Here is a 12,588-nt window from a genome sequence, read left to right on the forward strand (position 1 = left end):
AATCAAAACCTTTGTTCAGGGGGAGAGTTACTAGGCAGTTCAAGTCCTCGGGTCTAAAATTTAGGGCTTTCTGGATCAGCTTCCTGGAGAAGTCAAGACGTGACAACCCCAGGAGCTTACCATCCACCTCTTTAAATAAAAAACGCACGCTGTGGTGCCTCCGCATGCCGGCACGAGCAGCCGACATGGTGGAGACACCAACAGCTATTTAAAACACAACCTTAAAACCGTAATAAATAAATAAATAAATAAATAAATAACTTACCTTAAGAACAAAAGATTCCTTGGAAAACCAAGTCGTCCGGATAAAAAAAAAAAAAAAAAGGCACTGCCAATATACCTCTCAGAAGTTTGAGGCTCAAGCCACTGAACGACCCAAGCCGGAAAAACCTCCAAGAGGCGATCGCTGCCTCTACCCTCGGACCAGATACTAGATCTTAGCCAAAAGGCCGAGAAGCGATGACACAATGACGCAGAGGCGGGGGAGCCGTCAAAGGCCACGCCCACCTGGGCCGTGGCGAGAGGGTCTAAAGGTCGCCAGCAAACAAGCTCAGCTCACAGCAATACAAGCTCAGCTTGACTGTTGACACCGAAAATGGATCACAGCAGAGCGCACAACACGACACTTTGGAGTGCAACCTGGGATTTTGGACCAACAAACATTCTGCACTAAAAGTGAGCGGGCAGACCAAAGCGTACGTCGTAGAGACTTGAAACTCTTGAGGGATGGTAGTACCCGCCCGGTCTACAACATCACCAAGGCTCGGCCCCAAGGTGGCGCTGCAGCGATCAGAAGTACGAAATGCCTCGTAACTCCTGAACCGTCCGTCGCAGACCCAAGTGTCTTACATCACCGGAATCCTTGGCTCGGGCCGAACAAGACGCAGGCCTCGGATTCGATGGTTGCGCTGGCGAGATTTTCGGGTATTTGGGATTTTGTGAAAAAGCTACTTTTGCACACTAGTCCTAGGTCTTTCGCCCGATCTGACCCAAACCGGTGCAGAAAGATTCCCTGGAGTCTGATTGCCGACAGCGATGGGGAAAAAAGTCGGAATTTCGATACACGTTGGCGACGGGACGCCAAAACGTTGGGAGTGGGCGAGGCGGGCTTTACTTAAATGGCCATAACTCTCCAACGGAATGAGACAATTACACCCAAGTCGGTACACCTGTGCACGGGCTCAGCCTGTGCTCAGGTGAAAAGGGATGTGGCGACTGGCCACTTGGTGGCGCTGTAAACAGTAAAAACAACAACATGAATACGGCCATAGGCGACTGTATGTCAGGTGATTTTTCACACATGCACAAGGTATTCATACCACATGATAGAACTCCTCATTCGGAACAACTTTGCTTCTAGGACCACTGCTGCCAATAAAAGCGCTGGTTGAATAATGGAGATTATTTGAAGAATGATGAAAAAAAAAACTAAAAAACAGCCCTACTTTTGCAGACTGGTCCTAGGTTGAGAGTTTTACATCTCTCGATCAACCACTGCAGTTCAATTCCCTGGACTTCCTAGGTCGTTAACTACCAGAAGAAGAGGAACTCGAACAATCTGCTCTTTTAACCAGTGTGTCCAGGGGAGAGCGCGAACGCAGTCCCCCACTACCATAAATTATGCAGTCGAGATTCCCACATTTGGGGAATTCGCAGGGGTCAGCACAACCGGAGTGCAATGGGCGAGCCTCGCCCTGGGTGAACCACCTTCCTGATCATGGTGTCTCCCCTGCCAGGTAAGTATGAATTCCCAGGCCTCCCGTCAGAGGCACCGTGTCCCTCTCCGCAATCCTCACCAACGGTCGGACAATCAAACACACACCTGATTCAACTCATCAGCTCATTCGTAAAAACTCCAAGAGATAAGAGAGAGACATCAAAAACCTGCAGAGTCGGGCTCTTTTGCTGTTGTTGTTGTGGATGATGTTGTTTTCATGCTCCGGATCCATGAGCCAAAAATCAATTTCATACGCGGCCACCGGATAGTGGACGAATCAGATGTTAAACGAGATAAGAACAGAGTTGTTGTTTTTTTTTCCCTCTCACACCACCATTACCTGTATAGCATATGATCACCTACAACACCTTTAAAGCACCCATACACAGCAATATACGTTACTTCCATTAACACCTGCTGCCACACAAGACTAAAACATCTCTTTCATTGAACACAGTTTTTGGGGGTGCACCGTTCCCAGAAGTACTGCAATACCGGGTCGATGCGTGGAGTGGACGGAGCAAGCCCCTCTTCCATCTCCCAGTTCCAAAAATCAATTTAATATATGGTGCCCGGGTAGGGCACGTATCAGATATTAAACTGATAAGAACAGATACTACACTTGATCTTAGCCAAAAGGCCGAGAAGCGATGACACAATGACGCAGAGGCGGGGGAGCCGTCAAAGGCCACGCCCACCTGGGCCGTGGCGAGAGGGTCTAAAGGTCGCCAGCAAACAAGCTCAGCTCACAGCAATACAAGCTCAGCTTGACTGTTGACACCGAAAATGGATCACAGCAGAGCGCACAACACGACACTTTGGAGTGCAACCTGGGATTTTGGACCAACAAACATTCTGCCCTAAAAGTGAGCGGGCAGACCAAAGCGTACGTCGAAGAGACTTGAAACTCTTGAGGGATGGTAGTACCCGCCCGGTCTACAACATCACCAAGGCTCGGCCCAATCGGCCCCAAGGTGGCGCTGCAGCGATCAGAAGTACGAAATGCCTCGTAACTCCTGAACCGTCCGTCGCAGACCCAAGTGTCTTACATCACCGGAATCCTTGGCTCGGGCCGAACAAGACGCAGGCCTCGGATTCGATGGTTGCGCTGGCGAGATTTTCGGGTATTTGGGATTTTGTGAAAAAGCTACTTTTGCACACTAGTCCTAGGTCTTTCGCCCGATCTGACCCAAACCGGTGCAGAAAGATTCCCTGGAGTCTGATTGCCGACAGCGATGGGGAAAAAAGTCGGAATTTCGATTCACGTTGGCGACGGGACGCCAAAACGTTGGGAGTGGGCGAGGCGGGCTTTACTTAAATGGCCATAACTCTCCAACGGAATGAGACAATTACACCCAAGTCGGTACACCTGTGCACGGGCTCAGCCTGTGCTCAGGTGAAAAGGGATGTGGCGACTGGCCACTTGGTGGCGCTGTAAACAGTAAAAACAACAACATGAATACGGCCATAGGCGACTGTATGTCAGGTGATTTTTCACACATGCACAAGGTATTCATACCACATGATAGAACTCCTCATTCGGAACAACTTTGCTTCTAGGACCACTGCTGCCAATAAAAGCGCTGGTTGAATAATGGAGATTATTTGAAGAATGATGAAAAAAAAACCTAAAAAACAGCCCTACTTTTGCAGACTGGTCCTAGGTTGAGAGTTTTACATCTCTCAATCAACCACTGCAGTTCAATTCTCTGGACTTCCTAGGTCGTTAACTACCAGAAGAAGAGGAACTCGAACAATCTGCTCTTTTAACCAGTGTGTCCAGGGGAGAGCGCGAACGCAGTCCCCCACTACCATAAATTATGCAGTCGAGATTCCCACATTTGGGGAATTCACAGGGGTCAGCACAACCGGAGTGCAATGGCCGAGCCTCGCCCTGGGGGAACCACCTTCCTGATCATGGTGTCTCCCCTGCCAGGTAAGTATGAATTCCCAGGCCTCCCGTCAGAGGCACCATGTCCCTCTCCGCAATCCTCACCAACGGTCGGACAATCAAACACACACCTGATTCAACTCATCAGCTCATTCGTAAAAACTCCAAGAGATAAGAGAGAGACATCAAAAACCTGCAGAGTCGGGCTCTTTTGCTGTTGTTGTTGTGGATGATGTTGTTTTCATGCTCCGGATCCATGAGCCAAAAATCAATTTCATACGCGGTCACCGGATAGTGGACGAATCAGATGTTAAACGAGATAAGAACAGAGTTGTTGTTTTTTTTTCCCTCTCACACCACCATTACCTGTATAGCATATGATCACCTACAACACCTTTAAAGCACCCATACACAGCAATATACGTTACTTCCATTAACACCTGCTGCCACACAAGACTAAAACATCTCTTTCATTGAACACAGTTTTTGGGGGTGCACCGTTCCCAGAAGTACTGCAATACCGGGTCGATGCGTGGAGTGGACGGAGCAAGCCCCTCTTCCATCTCCCAGTTCCAAAAATCAATTTAATATATGGTGCCCGGGTAGGGCACGTATCAGATATTAAACTGATAAGAACAGATTTTTCTTTCGAAAAAGTTTTATTGTCACAGGTTTTCATTCCATGTTTTCCATTTACATTTTTTTATAAATCAAGTATTTATTTACACATCTTAAAACAACAAAAACAAATAAAAAAGACACACTTTATAGTTAAAAATCAATTATTGATTGTGTGTTGTGTAAAAGTCCATGTATGTTAATATTTGAGTTGTATTAAAGGAAACGTAAATGGATTAAAATAAATAGGAATAAAACATAAAAACAATAAAACAATAAAACTTGCCAAATAAAACATCTCTTGTAAAGGATCGAGGGTGAGTCCCTATCAAGATTGTCCATTCACTCCAGGTCTCCAGAACAGGCCCCAGACTCCCCGCTTCTGGTGCCCAGCGGAGATCCCCTCTCCTCCGGCCCGCTGGCCCGCTGTTCCCGTAGCCGGTGTGGTGAGGGTGCATCTACGGGCGGCCAGGGTCGGTGGCGGCCGGGACCTTCTACGTGTGACCCCGGCCCCCCCATCCGAATAACGACGTGCGGCCCACCCTGCAGCGTTGATCTTATTTTCTGCTCGCACGCGTGGAGGGGGACCGTCACGCGTTTCCCCACCAGCAGATTTCTGGTGACCCAGATGGCATCCTTGATCACGTTTAGGGTGAGCCAGAGCGAGGAAAATTTTGGTTGTGTCAGCTCCTTCAAGCCCTGACCCACCCCCAGGATGGCGAGCTTGTAGTCCACCTGGGCCCCACCCGCTGGCAGGCACGGGAAAAACAGGGGGCCGGTCTTGGCCCACAGGTCCCGCGCAGCGCCGCACTCCCAGAGCAGATGTCGAACGGTCTCCGGGGAACCACATCCGGACCGTGGGCAGGTGGAGTTTTTGGCCATGCCTCTGGAGTGCATAACCGCCCTGACCGGGAGGATCTCATGAGCCACCATCCACGACAAGTCTTTAAGCCTGTTCTGGAGAGCTGGGTGGGCTGCGTTCCTCCAAACATCTTTGGCCTCACCTAGTGTGAGGCCTGGAACCGGGCTCACCGATTCTCGATCCTGCACAAGAGAGATAAGAGACTTATGGTTAGTTAAAATGGTGGCATCATTTGTCTCTAAAAGATATTTCTTTAAAAATTTCTTAATAAAACTATGCTCTTTTGACAAATTAAAAGACACAGGACTTTTAAGATCAATGGGTAAAATTTTCAAAGTTCTTAGGTATGACCCCATCCAGAATCGGGTCATGGCTGCTGTCTTGTGTTCTCTGGATGGGGTCAGTGCGTACTGGATGTGGAGGGCGGCAAAGCGGCTGCCTAAAAACAGGTGGGGGTCTGGGAGGCCTTTCCCGCCATTCTCTTTTTTCTTTTTGACGACCTCCCTCTTTAGTCGTTCCCACTTGGACCCCCACAGGAAATAAAATACCGCCCTCTCCAGGTTTGCCAGGAATCGTCTTGGGGGACTAAAAACAGAACAGACAAGTAAAATCAGTGGTAAAATCACAGCTTTAAAAATTAAAATCTTGCCTTCAAACGTCAATTGTCTCAGTCCCCAAAAGCCCAGTCTTTGCCTGACTTTCCCTAACATGTCAGTCCAGTTTCCTTGTCCTCCACCCTCTCTGTCAAATTTTACACCTAAAATTTTCAAATCATTGTCTTTAAAATCCAAATCTAGTCCAACTGTGTCCACGTTCCCCCACGGCCCGAAGAGCTGGGCCTCGGACTTACTCCTATTGAGCTTGGCGCCCGAGGCCCGACCGTACCAGTCAGTCAAGTCCATTGCTCTTCGTACTGATAAAAGGTCAGTCGCTAAAAGGGTCACGTCATCCATATATAAAACACAGGTCGCCGTCAGTCCACCAGTCCCTGGGATGTCTAGTCCTTTAATCCATTTATCCCTTCTCAAGATTTGTGCCAGTGGCTCAATACAAGCCACATACAGAAGGGGAGATAAAGGACACCCCTGACGGACGCCGCTGTGGAGTTTTACAGCTTTGGATAAATGCCCGTTAACCAAAATTCTGCTAGACAGCTCGTTGTACAGCAGTCCCACCCAGGCTATAAACCTCCCAGGAAACCCCATTTTTTCCAGTACCTTAAACAGGAACTGGTGCGAGATACGGTCGAATGCCTTTTCAAAGTCTAAATTTAGGACTACTAGCTGAATGTTTCTGTCTCTCGCAAAACAGATGGCGTCTCTGATCAGTACCAGGCTGTCCGTGATCTTCCTTCCGGGCACGGCGCATGCTTGATCCAAGTGGATTACGTCTGCTAAAACTGTCGACATACGCGTGGCTAAAATTTTGCTAAAAAGTTTGCAGTCAACGTTTAAAAGAGTGATGGGTCGCCAATTCTTTAAGTCAGTCTTGTCGCCTTTCTTATGTAATAGCGTCACTATCCCTATTCTGAAGCTGTCTGGAAGTCTGTTCACATTGTCAAATTCTTTAAAAACAGTCAGTAAGTCATGTGCTAAAATGTCCCCAAAGGTCAAGTAAAATTCAAGTGGTAGTCCGTCTAGTCCTGGGGACTTCCCACGCTTAAAACCTTTCAGAGCTTTTTGTATTTCTAAAATCGTAAAATCCTGTCTTAAAAGTGCACATTGACTCTGGAGCTTTTTGTCTAAAAAATTTAAAACTTCCATTAAGGTATCGTCGTGTACTTGTTTTAGGCCATATAAATCACTATAAAAGTTTTCCACCCCTCTTAAAATCTCTTCTGTTTCATTTACCACCCTCCCATCCGATTTCAAAGTTGTCAAAGCCCCTCCCCGTGTTATAATTTTTTTAAAAAAATATCTTGTACACTTTTCCCCTTCTTCAATATCTTGTTCTCTACTCCTTAAAATGACACCTTTACTTTGAATTTGGGCTAAAACTGACATTTCTTGTTTTACTTCTTTTATTTCTTCACTAAAATCAAACCCAATTTTTAAAAGATTAAAATACCTCTGTAGTCGTTTTTGCAACCCCATCATGCGTCTCTTTTCTTTTTTCTTTTTCTCCTTTCCTATTTTCTTAAAAAACTGTCTCGTCCGTTCCTTTACCATTTCCCACCACTGTGCACGTGAATCATAAAAGTCTTGGAGGGTCTGCCATCGGCTGAACTGCTCCCTGTACTCACTAAATACTTCCTCATCCTCCAACAGGGAGCAGTTCAACTTCCACAGCCCTCCTCCTACTGTCACACCAGAGGCCAGTGAAAGGGTGCAGGATAGCATCATGTGATCAGAAAAAAAGAGGGGGGATAATGTAGCATCGGTTGGCAAGCAGTCCCGTGTAGAAATGTAGTCAATGCGAGAGGCTCTGGTGCCATCACCACTGAACCAGGTGAAGCCCTCCTCTCTCTGATGCATTTTTTTAAAGCAGTCGACAAAATTAAAATCTCTGACTAAATTTTGCAATAAAACCGATGTTTTGTCAAATTTAAAACCTTCTACCCTCTTCCTATCTTTCGGAGTTAAGACACAGTTAAAATCCCCTGCCACCACCAAAGGGGCCCTCCCTAACATGTGGGGCTGCAGGTCTTCTAAAAGCTCATATCTTTCATTCTTATCATTAAAACCATACACATTAAGAACATTAAAATCCTTATCTAAAAAAGTCAAGTTTGCTAAAATTGCTCGCCCATCCCTTACCACCGTGCTGCCCTTCACCAAGATGTTTGGATTGTTGATTAAAATAGCAACACCGTCATTTTTGTTAAAATTGGACCCACTCCAGATAGAATGTCCAGGGGTCCAAAGCTCCTCCCACTTTCTGTAATTGGATAAAAAGGGCAAAGCACATTCTTGCAATAAAAACACATCTGACTTACAGGATTTTAAAAAGGATAAAACGCTCTGTGCTCGTATATCACTTCTCACACTTCTCACATTTATTGTAGAGATTGTGAGGGCCATGAGCAGTATAGTTAAAATGATATGAACTTTTAAAAGAAGACTAATAAAAGACATACAGAGGCATCTTTAAAATTATGTTATTTCTTGTTCCTCATGCCTCTCCCTTCTCCCATGGGGGCTGGGTTCAGGAGGGCAAGAGGTTGACACTGCCGAAGCCACAGAGCTGAACTCTTGCGACTCTTTCGGTGTTGATGTTCTTAGCTTAAAATGCAGAAAGGAAACTTCATTAGGGGATTCTGAGGGCCACATGCGGTCTGGATCCTCCGGGGAGAAACTATCCAGCCCTTGTGTAGCCCTCATTCTTTTCTCCACTACTACACACAACGGAGATCCCGCAGTTCTCTTCTGCACTTGAGCATTTGGGAGTGAAAGGTCAGTTTCACTCCCACTGGAGGGCATACTCACCTCCGAGACGGTGTTGAGGGAGGAAACCGTTTCATCCTCTCCGTCTTCTGTTTCCTTTCCTTTATCTTGTCCGGGAGTGGTTTCCTCCCCCTGTTCGGTTTCAAGCTGTGACTCCGCCCCTGTGGCCGCCCCACTTCCTTTTTCCTGACAAATCCCTGAGGCTGGCTGGGAATTTGAAATTCCCGCCAAAATCTCAGGGACCACCTCCTTCTCTCTTTGTTCTTTTGTTTGTTCCACATGTGGGGCGGCCATTTTGTTCCCTTTCAATTTGTTGGCAAAACTTTTAGGGCAATCTCTGTAGAGATGGTCAGTTTCACCACAAAGATTACACCTTCTGCCAATGGTACATTCTTCAAAGATGTGACCAATTCCTCTACACTTCCCACATGTTAATTCCTTGCATGCATCAGCTAAATGCCCCATCCTCCCACACTTCCTGCACAGTTTGGGCATTCCTTGGTAGTGAATGTAGCCCCTGTTCTCTCCCAACACAATCATTGAAGGCAGATGCTTCAGGCCCTGGTAGCCCCCGGCGTCCTCCCATTGTTTAATGGGAATTCGCCAGGAGCAATTCCAGATACCATCTTCATCTAACACTTTGGTTGGTTGACCCCGAACAGTGCAAAATCTGCCCAGCCAGACACAAATGTCCTCCCCATTCACTGTTTCATTAAACATCCTAACAATCACAGTTTTTAATGAATTGTCAGAAAGTTTCTCCACAGTAAACATAGCGAATTGGGCTTTGCATGCATCAAACCTTTGCCAGAATTCAATTAACAGGGAAGCACTTTTGAAACTTAAATCAAAACCTTTGTTCAGGGGGAGAGTTACTAGGCAGTTCAAGTCCTCGGGTCTAAAATTTAGGGCTTTCTGGATCAGCTTCCTGGAGAAGTCAAGACGTGACAACCCCAGGAGCTTACCATCCACCTCTTTAAATAAAAAACGCACGCTGTGGTGCCTCCGCATGCCGGCACGAGCAGCCGACATGGTGGAGACACCAACAGCTATTTAAAACACAACCTTAAAACCGTAATATATAAATAAATAAATAAATAAATAACTTACCTTAAGAACAAAAGATTCCTTGGAAAACCAAGTCGTCCGGATAAAAAAAAAAAAAGGCACTGCCAATATACCTCTCAGAAGTTTGAGGCTCAAGCCACTGAACGACCCAAGCCGGAAAAACCTCCAAGAGGCGATCGCTGCCTCTACCCTCGGACCAGATACTAGATCTTAGCCAAAAGGCCGAGAAGCGATGACACAATGACGCAGAGGCGGGGGAGCCGTCAAAGGCCACGCCCACCTGGGCCGTGGCGAGAGGGTCTAAAGGTCGCCAGCAAACAAGCTCAGCTCACAGCAATACAAGCTCAGCTTGACTGTTGACACCGAAAATGGATCACAGCAGAGCGCACAACACGACACTTTGGAGTGCAACCTGGGATTTTGGACCAACAAACATTCTGCCCTAAAAGTGAGCGGGCAGACCAAAGCGTACGTCGAAGAGACTTGAAACTCTTGAGGGATGGTAGTACCCGCCCGGTCTACAACATCACCAAGGCTCGGCCCAATCGGCCCCAAGGTGGCGCTGCAGCGATCAGAAGTACGAAATGCCTCGTAACTCCTGAACCGTCCGTCGCAGACCCAAGTGTCTTACATCACCGGAATCCTTGGCTCGGGCCGAACAAGACGCAGGCCTCGGATTCGATGGTTGCGCTGGCGAGATTTTCGGGTATTTGGGATTTTGTGAAAAAGCTACTTTTGCACACTAGTCCTAGGTCTTTCGCCCGATCTGACCCAAACCGGTGCAGAAAGATTCCCTGGAGTCTGATTGCCGACAGCGATGGGGAAAAAAGTCGGAATTTCGATACACGTTGGCGACGGGACGCCAAAACGTTGGGAGTGGGCGAGGCGGGCTTTACTTAAATGGCCATAACTCTCCAACGGAATGAGACAATTACACCCAAGTCGGTACACCTGTGCACGGGCTCAGCCTGTGCTCAGGTGAAAAGGGATGTGGCGACTGGCCACTTGGTGGCGCTGTAAACAGTAAAAACAACAACATGAATACGGCCATAGGCGACTGTATGTCAGGTGATTTTTCACACATGCACAAGGTATTCATACCACATGATAGAACTCCCCATTCGGAACAACTTTGCTTCTAGGACCACTGCTGCCAATAAAAGCGCTGGTTGAATAATGGAGATTATTTGAAGAATGATGAAAAAAAAAAACTAAAAAACAGCCCTACTTTTGCAGACTGGTCCTAGGTTGAGAGTTTTACATCTCTCGATCAACCACTGCAGTTCAATTCCCTGGACTTCCTAGGTCGTTAACTACCAGAAGAAGAGGAACTCGAACAATCTGCTCTTTTAACCAGTGTGTCCAGGGGAGAGCGCGAACGCAGTCCCCCACTACCATAAATTATGCAGTCGAGATTCCCACATTTGGGGAATTCGCAGGGGTCAGCACAACCGGAGTGCAATGGCCGAGCCTCGCCCTGGGTGAACCACCTTCCTGATCATGGTGTCTCCCCTGCCAGGTAAGTATGAATTCCCAGGCCTCCCGTCAGAGGCACCGTGTCCCTCTCCGCAATCCTCACCAACGGTCGGACAATCAAACACACACCTGATTCAACTCATCAGCTCATTCGTAAAAACTCCAAGAGATAAGAGAGAGACATCAAAAACCTGCAGAGTCGGGCTCTTTTGCTGTTGTTGTTGTGGATGATGTTGTTTTCATGCTCCGGATCCATGAGCCAAAAATCAATTTCATACGCGGCCACCGGATAGTGGACGAATCAGATGTTAAACGAGATAAGAACAGAGTTGTTGTTTTTTTTTCCCTCTCACACCACCATTACCTGTATAGCATATGATCACCTACAACACCTTTAAAGCACCCATACACAGCAATATACGTTACTTCCATTAACACCTGCTGCCACACAAGACTAAAACATCTCTTTCATTGAACACAGTTTTTGGGGGTGCACCGTTCCCAGAAGTACTGCAATACCGGGTCGATGCGTGGAGTGGACGGAGCAAGCCCCTCTTCCATCTCCCAGTTCCAAAAATCAATTTAATATATGGTGCCCGGGTAGGGCACGTATCAGATATTAAACTGATAAGAACAGATACTACACTTGATCTTAGCCAAAAGGCCGAGAAGCGATGACACAATGACGCAGAGGCGGGGGAGCCGTCAAAGGCCACGCCCACCTGGGCCGTGGCGAGAGGGTCTAAAGGTCGCCAGCAAACAAGCTCAGCTCACAGCAATACAAGCTCAGCTTGACTGTTGACACCGAAAATGGATCACAGCAGAGCGCACAACACGACACTTTGGAGTGCAACCTGGGATTTTGGACCAACAAACATTCTGCACTAAAAGTGAGCGGGCAGACCAAAGCGTACGTCGTAGAGACTTGAAACTCTTGAGGGATGGTAGTACCCGCCCGGTCTACAACATCACCAAGGCTCGGCCCCAAGGTGGCGCTGCAGCGATCAGAAGTACGAAATGCCTCGTAACTCCTGAACCGTCCGTCGCAGACCCAAGTGTCTTACATCACCGGAATCCTTGGCTCGGGCCGAACAAGACGCAGGCCTCGGATTCGATGGTTGCGCTGGCGAGATTTTCGGGTATTTGGGATTTTGTGAAAAAGCTACTTTTGCACACTAGTCCTAGGTCTTTCGCCCGATCTGACCCAAACCGGTGCAGAAAGATTCCCTGGAGTCTGATTGCCGACAGCGATGGGGAAAAAAGTCGGAATTTCGATACACGTTGGCGACGGGACGCCAAAACGTTGGGAGTGGGCGAGGCGGGCTTTACTTAAATGGCCATAACTCTCCAACGGAATGAGACAATTACACCCAAGTCGGTACACCTGTGCACGGGCTCAGCCTGTGCTCAGGTGAAAAGGGATGTGGCGACTGGCCACTTGGTGGCGCTGTAAACAGTAAAAACAACAACATGAATACGGCCATAGGCGACTGTATGTCAGGTGATTTTTCACACATGCACAAGGTATTCATACCACATGATAGAACTCCTCATTCGGAACAACTTTGCTTCT

At 47.5% G+C, this 12,588-nt stretch overlaps 5 non-coding genes and 1 pseudogene across 5 annotated transcripts; all 6 read right to left on the reverse strand.

The window, feature by feature from the left end:
* Positions 1 to 1,580: 1,580 nt before the first annotated feature.
* LOC143726872 (U1 spliceosomal RNA) lies at positions 1,581 to 1,744 on the reverse strand. The gene has a single exon (XR_013199097.1). It is a non-coding gene; the product is annotated as a U1 spliceosomal RNA (small nuclear RNA).
* A 434-nt stretch (positions 1,745 to 2,178) lies between these two features.
* Positions 2,179 to 2,369, reverse strand: LOC143727114 (U2 spliceosomal RNA). The gene has a single exon (XR_013199323.1). It is a non-coding gene; the product is annotated as a U2 spliceosomal RNA (small nuclear RNA).
* A 1,128-nt stretch (positions 2,370 to 3,497) lies between these two features.
* LOC143726884 (U1 spliceosomal RNA) lies at positions 3,498 to 3,661 on the reverse strand. The gene has a single exon (XR_013199109.1). It is a non-coding gene; the product is annotated as a U1 spliceosomal RNA (small nuclear RNA).
* Positions 3,662 to 4,095: 434 nt separating this feature from the next.
* LOC143727271 (U2 spliceosomal RNA) lies at positions 4,096 to 4,269 on the reverse strand (annotated as a pseudogene).
* Positions 4,270 to 10,902: 6,633 nt separating this feature from the next.
* Positions 10,903 to 11,066, reverse strand: LOC143726698 (U1 spliceosomal RNA). The gene has a single exon (XR_013198932.1). It is a non-coding gene; the product is annotated as a U1 spliceosomal RNA (small nuclear RNA).
* A 434-nt stretch (positions 11,067 to 11,500) lies between these two features.
* LOC143727115 (U2 spliceosomal RNA) lies at positions 11,501 to 11,691 on the reverse strand. Its single transcript, XR_013199324.1, has one exon. It is a non-coding gene; the product is annotated as a U2 spliceosomal RNA (small nuclear RNA).
* Positions 11,692 to 12,588: the final 897 nt, after the last annotated feature.

This window comes from Siphateles boraxobius, unplaced genomic scaffold (assembly GCF_051911475.1).
Source record: "Siphateles boraxobius isolate OS27281-9 unplaced genomic scaffold, OSU_SipBor_1 77, whole genome shotgun sequence".
Taxonomy (NCBI): domain Eukaryota; kingdom Metazoa; phylum Chordata; class Actinopteri; order Cypriniformes; family Leuciscidae; genus Siphateles; species Siphateles boraxobius.